Source organism: Electrona antarctica, assembly GCF_951216825.1.
Source record: "Electrona antarctica genome assembly, chromosome: 5".
In the NCBI taxonomy this organism is placed as follows: domain Eukaryota; kingdom Metazoa; phylum Chordata; class Actinopteri; order Myctophiformes; family Myctophidae; genus Electrona; species Electrona antarctica.
In genome coordinates, this window is record NC_136810.1 from 46,220,136 (window position 1) to 46,230,265 (window position 10,130).

General features: G+C 41.0%; 1 protein-coding gene across 3 annotated transcripts in view; it reads right to left on the minus strand.

Annotated features, from left to right (window-relative positions):
• The window catches only part of LOC306922900 (zinc finger protein 609-like), a 51,813-nt gene that overhangs the window by 41,562 nt on the left and 121 nt on the right, over positions 1 to 10,130 (minus strand). For all 3 annotated transcript variants that reach the window (XM_079500790.1, XM_079500788.1, XM_079500789.1), the window contains exon 1: positions 9,834 to 10,130. This exon is cut by the window's right edge and continues 121 nt beyond it. The gene's annotated coding sequence lies outside the window, so the exon portion shown is untranslated. The remainder of the gene's footprint in view (positions 1 to 9,833) is intronic.

A 10,130-nucleotide genomic window follows, 5' to 3' on the forward strand; every position in this document is an offset into this window, starting at 1 on the left:
GAATTGCACACGTTCTTGTTTCCACCCTAAAAGAAAATCAGGTATTATATAAGGAGGACGATTTGTATAAAAAAAAAAAGTGTACAGTATTTGTTAAAATTACGTTTTTATGTGGACACGCCCACCAGTTCATTAATGATGCCATTGATGCTTATTTTTTGTACACATTTTAAAAGGGATAGTAGTTTTACATTGGGATAAATATTGTCTTCATGGTACAGTAATATGAAATAGAAGCCCCGCCCCCGAATCAAGTCGATCCATGAAGATAAAACCACCCCAATAGAGAGTATGCGCGTGACATCATCATCAAACCAGGAAGTTATGCAGGAACGCCTACCGAGTGGCTAAAAACTACTTTCTGGCCTTGACAGCCCATACATCCACACAGAAAAGTCATATCTGATTGCATTAAACAACATTAAACAATGTTAAACTCACTTTGCATGTTGCTTTGCCACTCGATTTGCCACTCACTTTAAGCATGCGCATACTCCATTATTAAATCGAGTAGTGAATGCTGCCGACAGATGAGGCGAGTATGACCGCATATTAATGCACAATGCATATTTCGTTTTACTCTCTATATTACATCCATCCATCTTCAACCGCTTATCTGTAGTCGGGTCGCGGGGGCAACAGCTCCTCCACCAGACTTCCCTCTCCAGAGCAACATTAGGGCCTATTTCAAGGTTGCACGCCATTTTGGAAGGCGCATATCTTTTCTACGTCCGAGCATAGACATGGTAACCTCTGATTGGCCTACAGACACTGCCGGCCTTACCAGAGTTTCCTCCGAGGTGGAAGATACATGCTGGATAGTCTGCCACGAGGTTACTCCGTGGTGAGAAATAAATACAAGTACGATATAATACAAGAGAATGACAGCTTGGCACGTGCGACAGTAACTTTTATTTTTGTAGAAGAGGCAAACTAATATTGTTTATGCCGTTGGCCTGTTTATTTGTATACATGTGTAAACTTGAAACAGTATTGTGCTGTAAAAAGGTCTCTTTTCCCTAGATCTTTTTTAATATAACAGTATTAGTTTACTATAATTAGATTAATACCTTGACACTTTTTTAGTGTAATAGTATTAGGCCTAGTTTATTATAATTAGATTAATACACGATAATCAACACCAACACTTTATTCAATCAAAGCAAATGGCACAAACAATATTGCCTCTACTACAAAAATTAAAGTTACTGTCGCGTGTTGCCACTCTCTTGTACTTGTACTACGTATTATTTCCCATTCCCACCACGGAGTACCCTTGCATCTCGGAGGACAGGCAAGACGGGCAGTGTCGGTAGGCAAATCAGAGACAGGCTGGGTGTTACCATGTCTATGCTCGGACATAGAATAGATATACGCTTTTGGAAGTAGCTAGATGTAGCCAAAACACCCGAGGGGATCGACAACGGGAAGTATGTTTACTTCTAACACAACAAGCAATGGGACCGCGATGGGTCGTCAAAAACACAATCTTTGGTTAGAATTGGAAGGATTGATTTAGATCAAGAGTTATTCACGTTTTAAGATATTTCCTCCCATCCACTAAAATGGAGGGAGACCACTTTGGATGACGACGTCCCAACCGGAAATGACATTGAATGTTGCTCAATCGACGCTACCAGCCGGTAGACTGGTGCGTTCCGTTATATGATATGATTAAAGACGGAACTTTTGATTAATCTCCGTCCTGGGCGCGGAACGGGATTATTTGATAGGACGGAGACCTCCGTTTTTGCCGCTCGGCGTGTTAATGGTCTAGATCTACATCAAAGTTTGGGGATCCCTGATCCAGGAAACAACCTAGGGAACACAGTAGGCCGATATCGATATTGTGACATTATTGTGGGGATGACTATTGGTACAAAATTTGAGAATAATTAAGATTTTTGATAATCATCAGTAATGCCTGTATAATAACCAAGAGGGTGAAGGGAAATAATAACAGGTAGGAGAGTCAGGCAGGAAAGTTCAGAAAAGTCCACTTTGCTGTAGATTACTTTAAAACCCGGAAACACTACAATTATGCCATAAGCCCAGTCTCTAATCTCATCTATTTTGATATGATATAATATCAATATATTGCAATCAATCTGGAAACACCTCTTTGTTCATTTATATTCTTCGCTCTAAACCCCTCTCTCACAGTCACTGCCTATCTCCCTCCATCTCCTGTCTTGTAACATTTAATAAACTGCTGTTTCTATCCGCTCTCTCTTGTCAGAGTTCATACAGCGGCCAATTAGAGTCAGGCTCTCTCCTCCTCTACATCCCTCAGCCTCATTCTCTCCCTGTTCTCTCCCTCTGTTGCCTGTGTTCTTGTTCACTCTCTGCAGCACTTCCATTAACACCACCTAGAAACTCTGAGAGACACAATATGGCTAATCACAGAAACACACACAAACCAATTAGCTACAAAAGCATATTACAAACACAACAGAACATTCCTTCTGTATCTAATTATCCATCTACACACACACAACCACAGAGACACACAACTTAACATATACTTATATATGGTCATGGTTATATATGGTCATAAATAGCAGGCTCTACTTTTGGAACCGGTTCAGAGTAGGCAATTTATTCTGAATCGATAAGCTCAGAGTTTAAATAATCTTTCACACCAAATCTGAAGTCTGGTCCATTTACTTAGAAATTCAGTTTCAATCACATCCTTTCAAACCATACCTGTAGATACTCCACGATCTCCACACAAACACCTTTTTTAATTTATCTTATCAAATTACATCACATCATGACACGACACATCTGCATCTGTGATTTCATTAAAACAGTTAATAACAGATGCTTGCTTTGAATAAAATATTTCCAATTACATGCACCTAAAGACTGCCCAGAGAGTTTTAGGACAGACAGTGTTAAACACATGATTATTCTTCCTCCATGTCCATCACCTGTTTGAAGACATGGTGTTTCACTTTTCGGTCCAAATCAAATCAATCAACGGCTAGCGTTTGTCAGCCGTTTGGTAACTTGGAGTTATAATATAACCAAGTGTCCTTACTCTAGTTCGACATATCCAATTACATAAATATCATTCACTACATAGCAGAACCAGAGTCAACTTGCTAAAGAATTTCTGCTAAAGTACTATAGGTACCCAGACTCCACACAGCATCTATTCTACAGAACATGGGTTAGGACTGCTTGACAACAGAATAGATTTCTCCTAAATCAGTGGTTTTCAACCAGTGGTCCGGGGAACACCAGTGGTCCTTGAGGGGATTCAAGGTGGTGCCGTCACCCTAATTCGAACTCTTGGGAATGTAAAATGAATTTTGCACATTGGTTTCATTTTACGCTCGCAAGAGTTAAATTATTCTTGACAATCTGCATCACTTAATTTACAAGCAGTCTACACAATTAGAGAATGTAGAAGAATTGATATTTTGATCAACGTTTGCCTGTTATCTCTCCTATGGTACCAACATCAATACAGCATGGAATTGTGGACAAAATCTTATCCAGTGACAATATTCTAAATTTGCGGTCCATCCATCTTCAACCGCTTTCAGGTCACGGGGCAACAGCTCCACCAGAGTGCTCCAGACGTTCCAAGGCCAGCGAGTCAATGCGTTTCTCCAACTGCGCCTTGGTCTGCCCCGGGATCTCCCCGCAGTGGGACGTGCCTTGAGGACCTCGCTAGGGAGACGCCCAAGAGGCATCCTAAGTTACCAGATGCCCGAACCACCTAAGCTGGCTCCTTTCCAGGCGAAGGAGGAGCGACTCTACTCCGAGTCTCTAAGGAAGATGCCAGCCACCCATCGGCGAAAACGCATTTCGGCCACTTGTATCTGCGACCTTATTCTTTCGGTCATGACCCACCCTTCATGACCATAGGTGATAGATAGTCTGAGGTCTGAGAGGTTAAATGAAATCTCATCAAATGGTGGTCCATGGCTCAAATGCTGAATAAATAATGGACCAAAGGGTTGAAAACCACTGTCCTAAATGAATTGCACACGTTCTTGTTCCATGTAAACATGGAATAGCGGCTCCTTTTAGGTTGCCATGTTGTAGTGTTTGTGGTGTATTTATCGTTTCTCCTCTGCTTTTAATTCTACAACCACAGTAGTGCCCAAGGCTAATTTCCACAAGAACATTTCTCAATAGTTCCATTCTATAATCATCAGACAACCCATTTCACAAAAGTTCACACACCAACAGTAAGCTTGTAGAACTGCTATTTCCACATATTTGAACGTAAAAACAATAATGAATATGCCAGTAATTTTGTATCTCATTCTCATATCATAGATTCTCTGGAAAAGAGAAATGTATTCTTTATTCATATGTTCCAATGCACAATTAACACATTTAATTTATGTGTAATTGTGACAGCCCTAATGACAAGCATGAACTGTATGTGCATGTCTCAGAGGGACATGTGGACATGTAATGTGCGTTTATCAAACATCGCGTGTAGAGGACAATAAGCTAATTGGTAATTCTACTGTGTGGGGGTTTTAATACTCTGATAATCCTAAACCCTACCCCTTGTGGAGCAGATTGGACATCAACTGAACTGGCAGTGCTTAAATTCAAACTATTCACTAGCCAATCAGCCACAGGACTTATTTGACCAACGTAGAACCCGAGTGCAGGCGCCAGGCAGCTCCCTGTGTTGTTGCAGGGTTTCCAGCTTAATTTGGCCCTGGGGTAAGTGGGGTTACTCCGGGTGTGTGTGGAATACAGTAACAGCACACACAACAGCACACACAAACATGACATATATAAAATAAGTCAGGAACACTCTGACTGACTATATACAAATTGCTGTCTGTGCAGAACAAACACCTGCCGAGACATTGACAGAAATGAACGGAAAAAGAATTGAGGCAGTAGAAACCATCAGCCACAGTGCCTGATGGATACCAATTAACTATACAAGCCTAATAGGCTTGTCACCAAATCACACACATGCAAGAGGAGGACCTGGATATCACACAGTGGAAGTCTGCCTTCCAGCCATTGGTGCAGACTACACAATGTTCTCAAAACACCACTACAATCTGCTGTCACTCCTGAAAGGCACAATTTTGAAATATTTTGTCTTGTGATTAAAAATCTAGGAGCATTTCAGAAGACTTAGGATACTTTATACTTATATGGTAATTGTGTACATTCCCTATATTGTTTGTGACATCTGGACTTGTGTTCAGTGTGTGCCCCCCCTCCCCTCCAACTGACTTCATGGGAATTCAGAGAGCTCACAGGGCATGTTTGCCCTTTTGGACCCGTAAATGTGATGCTGACCAAAGGCAAACAGCTGCACAGTCAGACTGGCTAATTTAAGTTTCCTGGTTCCCTCTGACAACAGCTGGGTTGTCCCGGCAGGTTTATTGGGTCTGGGCCAACAGGCAGGATGTCAGGGACCGACTTAGAAGACTGCTAACAGCTCCTGGGCCAGCAGACAGATAGACACACCGTGATGTAACAGATCCGAGGTTGGAGTGATTACGTAGCACTACACAAACACAATAGCTACTCACTTAGCTCTACCCTACCCAACTGGCTCCAGGTCTGTGGCCCTTCTGTTGAGTATGTGCATTGTGCAGTCAGTCGGGTCAAGGATTCCACATGCATCCACTGCAATGTTGCTGATCTGGGAAACTAACATTCTGCAGTAGCAGCTGGACTTGCTATGCGTCTACATTATTTTAGTAAATGCAAGTCTACCGGTCATACCATCTCTTCTGTTGAAGAGATGATGTGACCAAACATACACATGATGCATATAATTACAGCCAGAGACAGATGCCACTTTGTTTTTTGTTTCAATGCAAGTGCCGATGTTGGAAGAGTCCTAGATTAACCAATGTTTTGACGTTGAGCAACATTTAACTTACAGGTAAACATCGTTTTCATGTATTCTAGACAGGCCATTCAATTTGTTTCTATTTTTGAATGAAATAAAATATATATATTTATATATACAGTATAGGGGTACACCAAATATTCGACCACCTAAACTATTCGTCAGAATAGCCAAATATTCAGTTGATTTTAGAGCAGAATCCGAATAGTCAAAGAACCGGTGTTACCTTTCGTAACCTACTGTTTTGTTGTGATGACATGATCAAAAATGTAATCATGTCTTTCAGCCAACTGTTTCCTAATACTATATTCGGTCAATAATTTCCCATTTGGTGCATCCCTAATACAGTACTAGATATACAATATCTCACACACACACACACACACACACACACACACACACACACACACACACACACACACACACACACACACACACACACACACACACACACACACACACACACACACACACACACACACACACACACACACACACACACACACACACACACACACACACACACACACACACACACACACACACACACACACACACACACACACACACACACACACGATGTTGGCCATCATAGTTAACCCCTCCTACCACTTCCAGAAGGAAATGGTATGGCGGGCGGCTGTGTGCCAGCACTGAACACAGATTCATCATTCGAACACCAAGAGCACTGGATGGACTAATCATGCCGGCAGCCATGACGCTGTTCAACGATGCTGATGATTGCTCCATCACCAGGCGTCCCACCTGGTCCATGATCATGGTCGAATGACCAATATGATTCTTGTTCTTGTGACTATACCTGCTGTTTTCTCATCTGTGTTCTTTTTGTGATTGTTGTAACTGCCATCATGGCGGCCAAATGTCACTCATGGGATCAATATACATCTATTGATCTATCAAATTGGCTTACATAGGAGGGCGTGTCTGATCAAATTAATATTATATGAAATATCGATTCAAGCAACTTAAACTGTCTGGGGTGTAGTCTGCCCACAAAAGGTAGAGTAGATGGCTTTAAAATAAAAAGCCCTAAAATATATATACAGTATATATATATATACAGCGTCACAAGTCATAACGCATCATAATGCGATGTTGTGAGCTTGTAGATCAGTTATTTTAGCAAACTATCAACAATGTTGGGCCCAAAACAGGGACACCAAATCTAGATATCAGAAATGGCAGATATATTGCTCAGGGTCTACTTATGACATAAAAGTCGTTTTAGCGTCATGTTCATTATTCTGCCAACTAACTAGCCATTTAACCAACTCTGTCATGCAAAGAGAAAAATCAAGAATTAGAATAATCATCAGTTCTTAAATCAGCAACATTACAATGAATGTAGTGAATTGATAACAAACGTCAGACTATAGTCAAATGAACGCAGTTTAACCATGTTATTCCTGGATTTTCTGGGACTTACTGGAATATTACTCAGAAAGAAACTAACTAGTGAGGTAATTGGTTAGGCAGCAGGTAGAGAAGATGTAGTCTTACTACTATTACTCCAGATGTGCTCAATTTTCTGGTGGTGTATACAATTTCATTGTTTTCTTGCATGTCTAGTTGTCTACACTGCACTAAGATGTTTCTGTGAATGTATACTTGCATGTTTGTGAAATGTACACTGTACTTATACATTATACTTACATATTTGTGTACATTTTCTGTATTTGCATGTTTGTGCATGGGAACTCACTGTACTACTTAACGTTTCTGTATGCACATTGTATTACATGTTTATGTACTTTGTACATAAACATGTAATACATGTGCACTGTACCTACATGTGTATGTAGTAGATTGTATTTACAAGTTTGTAAGACCACCAACAGTTCCAGCAACAACAACAAAAAACTAGCATGAGCCATTACAATGGCACCAAAGCAGTGAATGTCTATCAGATGTGGGGGGAAATGATAAGAACATGTGGCTTTCAGACAACTGTACCAATGCAGACACACCCGAGTCATAATGCTATACTGAGACTAGTTACAAAAGAACCCTCCTCCCAAATGTTAGGCATTTAATATTATCCTTGCTAGTATCTCCATATGTCAACTTTATTATACAAAAGTTGTAAAAATAGCATTTAAAGCTCATGATGCGAGATTGTGGATCAGCTACTTTATCTATTTTGAAACGTTTTCAAAATAATTATAAAAAAGCACTAAAATTGAAATTCATTCATAACATTGTCTCTGGTGTTCTTACAAAGTGAGGGTGCACTCACGCTACACTAATCTTGATTAGACCTATACTAACAGTCAGAGCTTACTTCAATTGACTTGACATTTCACTGGTTTAGGCTGGCCCAATTAAGCGGTTTCCACAGTATTACACACAATGTGACAACCTCTCCTGAGCTGAGCCTAGTCATTATATACTACAATTATACCTCAATGTATGTATGCCTATGTTTATGATGCCAACTTTCGATGCACTATACCTTCACTATAGGCTTCTTGGTATACTGGAACCCATGACTTCTGTACTCACTCCTTATCTGTACAATACAAAAACACACAGACCTACAGCTAGACTATATCATTGTAAGCTATGTGCAAGTCGCAATATGGTGTTGTTGTACAGTGTTATGTTACACCACCGTATGAGACTCTTGTACACAGTTGGTCTGTTGTGATCATGCTTCTGCCCCAAAACCAACACCTTGTATGAACCCAACATTTCACTTCTTGTGCCTGTATGAGTAAGTGACAAATGAACCCCTTGAACCTTCTTGTGGTGTAATGTCATTACCTGGTGTTGTGTCATTAATGACACAACACTTCTTAACTTGACCATAATGTGCTTCTGGTTTCTGACTTACAATAGGCCTGTGGACGTTAGCCCAGGTTGTGTAAACTGGATGCTAACCTGCTATTAACTAGTCAACTGACATTACGGGCACTCGGGCAGCCACCGGTCCTTCTGCCTGAAGAACCACACTTACTACCGTTAGCTACAGCGCTAAAGTAGCTCCAGGTCACACAGTTCAGTCTGTGAACTGAAGGTGGGATCATTTAGCCAAACACTCAGCTCAAATCATAAACGACCCCTGCTAAAGGTTTAATTAATCACGATAACTTCACACTGGCTAGAAGAGAAAACAGCATACTTTTATGGGTTCGGCTAGCTATACTGTAAATTCTCAAATAAGCCGTTGCAAACGAGTTAACGTCACCACAGAGAAAACTGCTTATTTGGCTAGACGAATTAGCCGAGAGGCTAAATAAGACAACTAGCGTTAGCCGTGATTGACTTGGCTAGCGCTGGATTTTAGTGCCCTCAAGATCATCCCGGTGTAATCTAGTCACATTTGTCGACTTTCTAGCCGCGTATCATTACGCACAGCACATAAGAATCGTTTGCATTAAGCATGTGGCTGCATATCTGCCGATAATAAAGTGTGTAAATAAAAACAATATGCAGGTTGTTTGGATAAAAACACAGGCCATGAGGCCCTGTCAGTGGGTTTAGCTTAGCTTGTAGAGGAAATACATCTGGGTGCAAAAATGTTGTCTCCTAAAGCCTATGGGCACGTCACACAACCAGGATGGGAAACTTATTATGAAGTTTGGCTTTGCAAAAAAATATAATAAGGAATAAAACCAAAAGAACAAGAATTGTTTCTGAAAACTAGTTTTAACGACAAGATATCGCCCTGAACCAAGTAAATGTCAAATAATTTCAATTGGAGAAAATGTTGGATCTATTTATCGCCTTATTGATTTTTTTTAAAGGGCATTTTAGGGCGCGAGGAGGTGATTTTTGCTCCCTGTGTATTAATTTTCTCAGTTGCCCACTCCGCTCTCCCAGACAAAGACAACAGCTAGCTCACTGGGTGCTGCTAGGCTAACGGGGCTAAGCTAACACGGGCTAACCCGCGTTTCAAACAAACAAAAAATTCCTCCGCCGTGGGTCAACTTCACGGCCGTTTTACTTTACTTACCCCCGTGAACAAACCCCAATCCGGCGACACTTATTTACGTGCACTCCATGAGGATCCAGTAGATTCCCGTCGGAAAAGCGGTTAAAAACGTGGTTTGATTGTTACGGACAGATCAATCAACGTGCTCCCATTTAGAAAATCCCAGAGAAGATCCCAGTTCAGTGCACTGCTGCTGCAGCCATCACACACACACACCGACACTCCGTTCAACAAAAAAAGAAACCCGACTAATACCGGTTCAAAATATCCCCTTTCGTGCCCGGTTGGAAACAAACCGCGTCCACGGTGATCCACGAT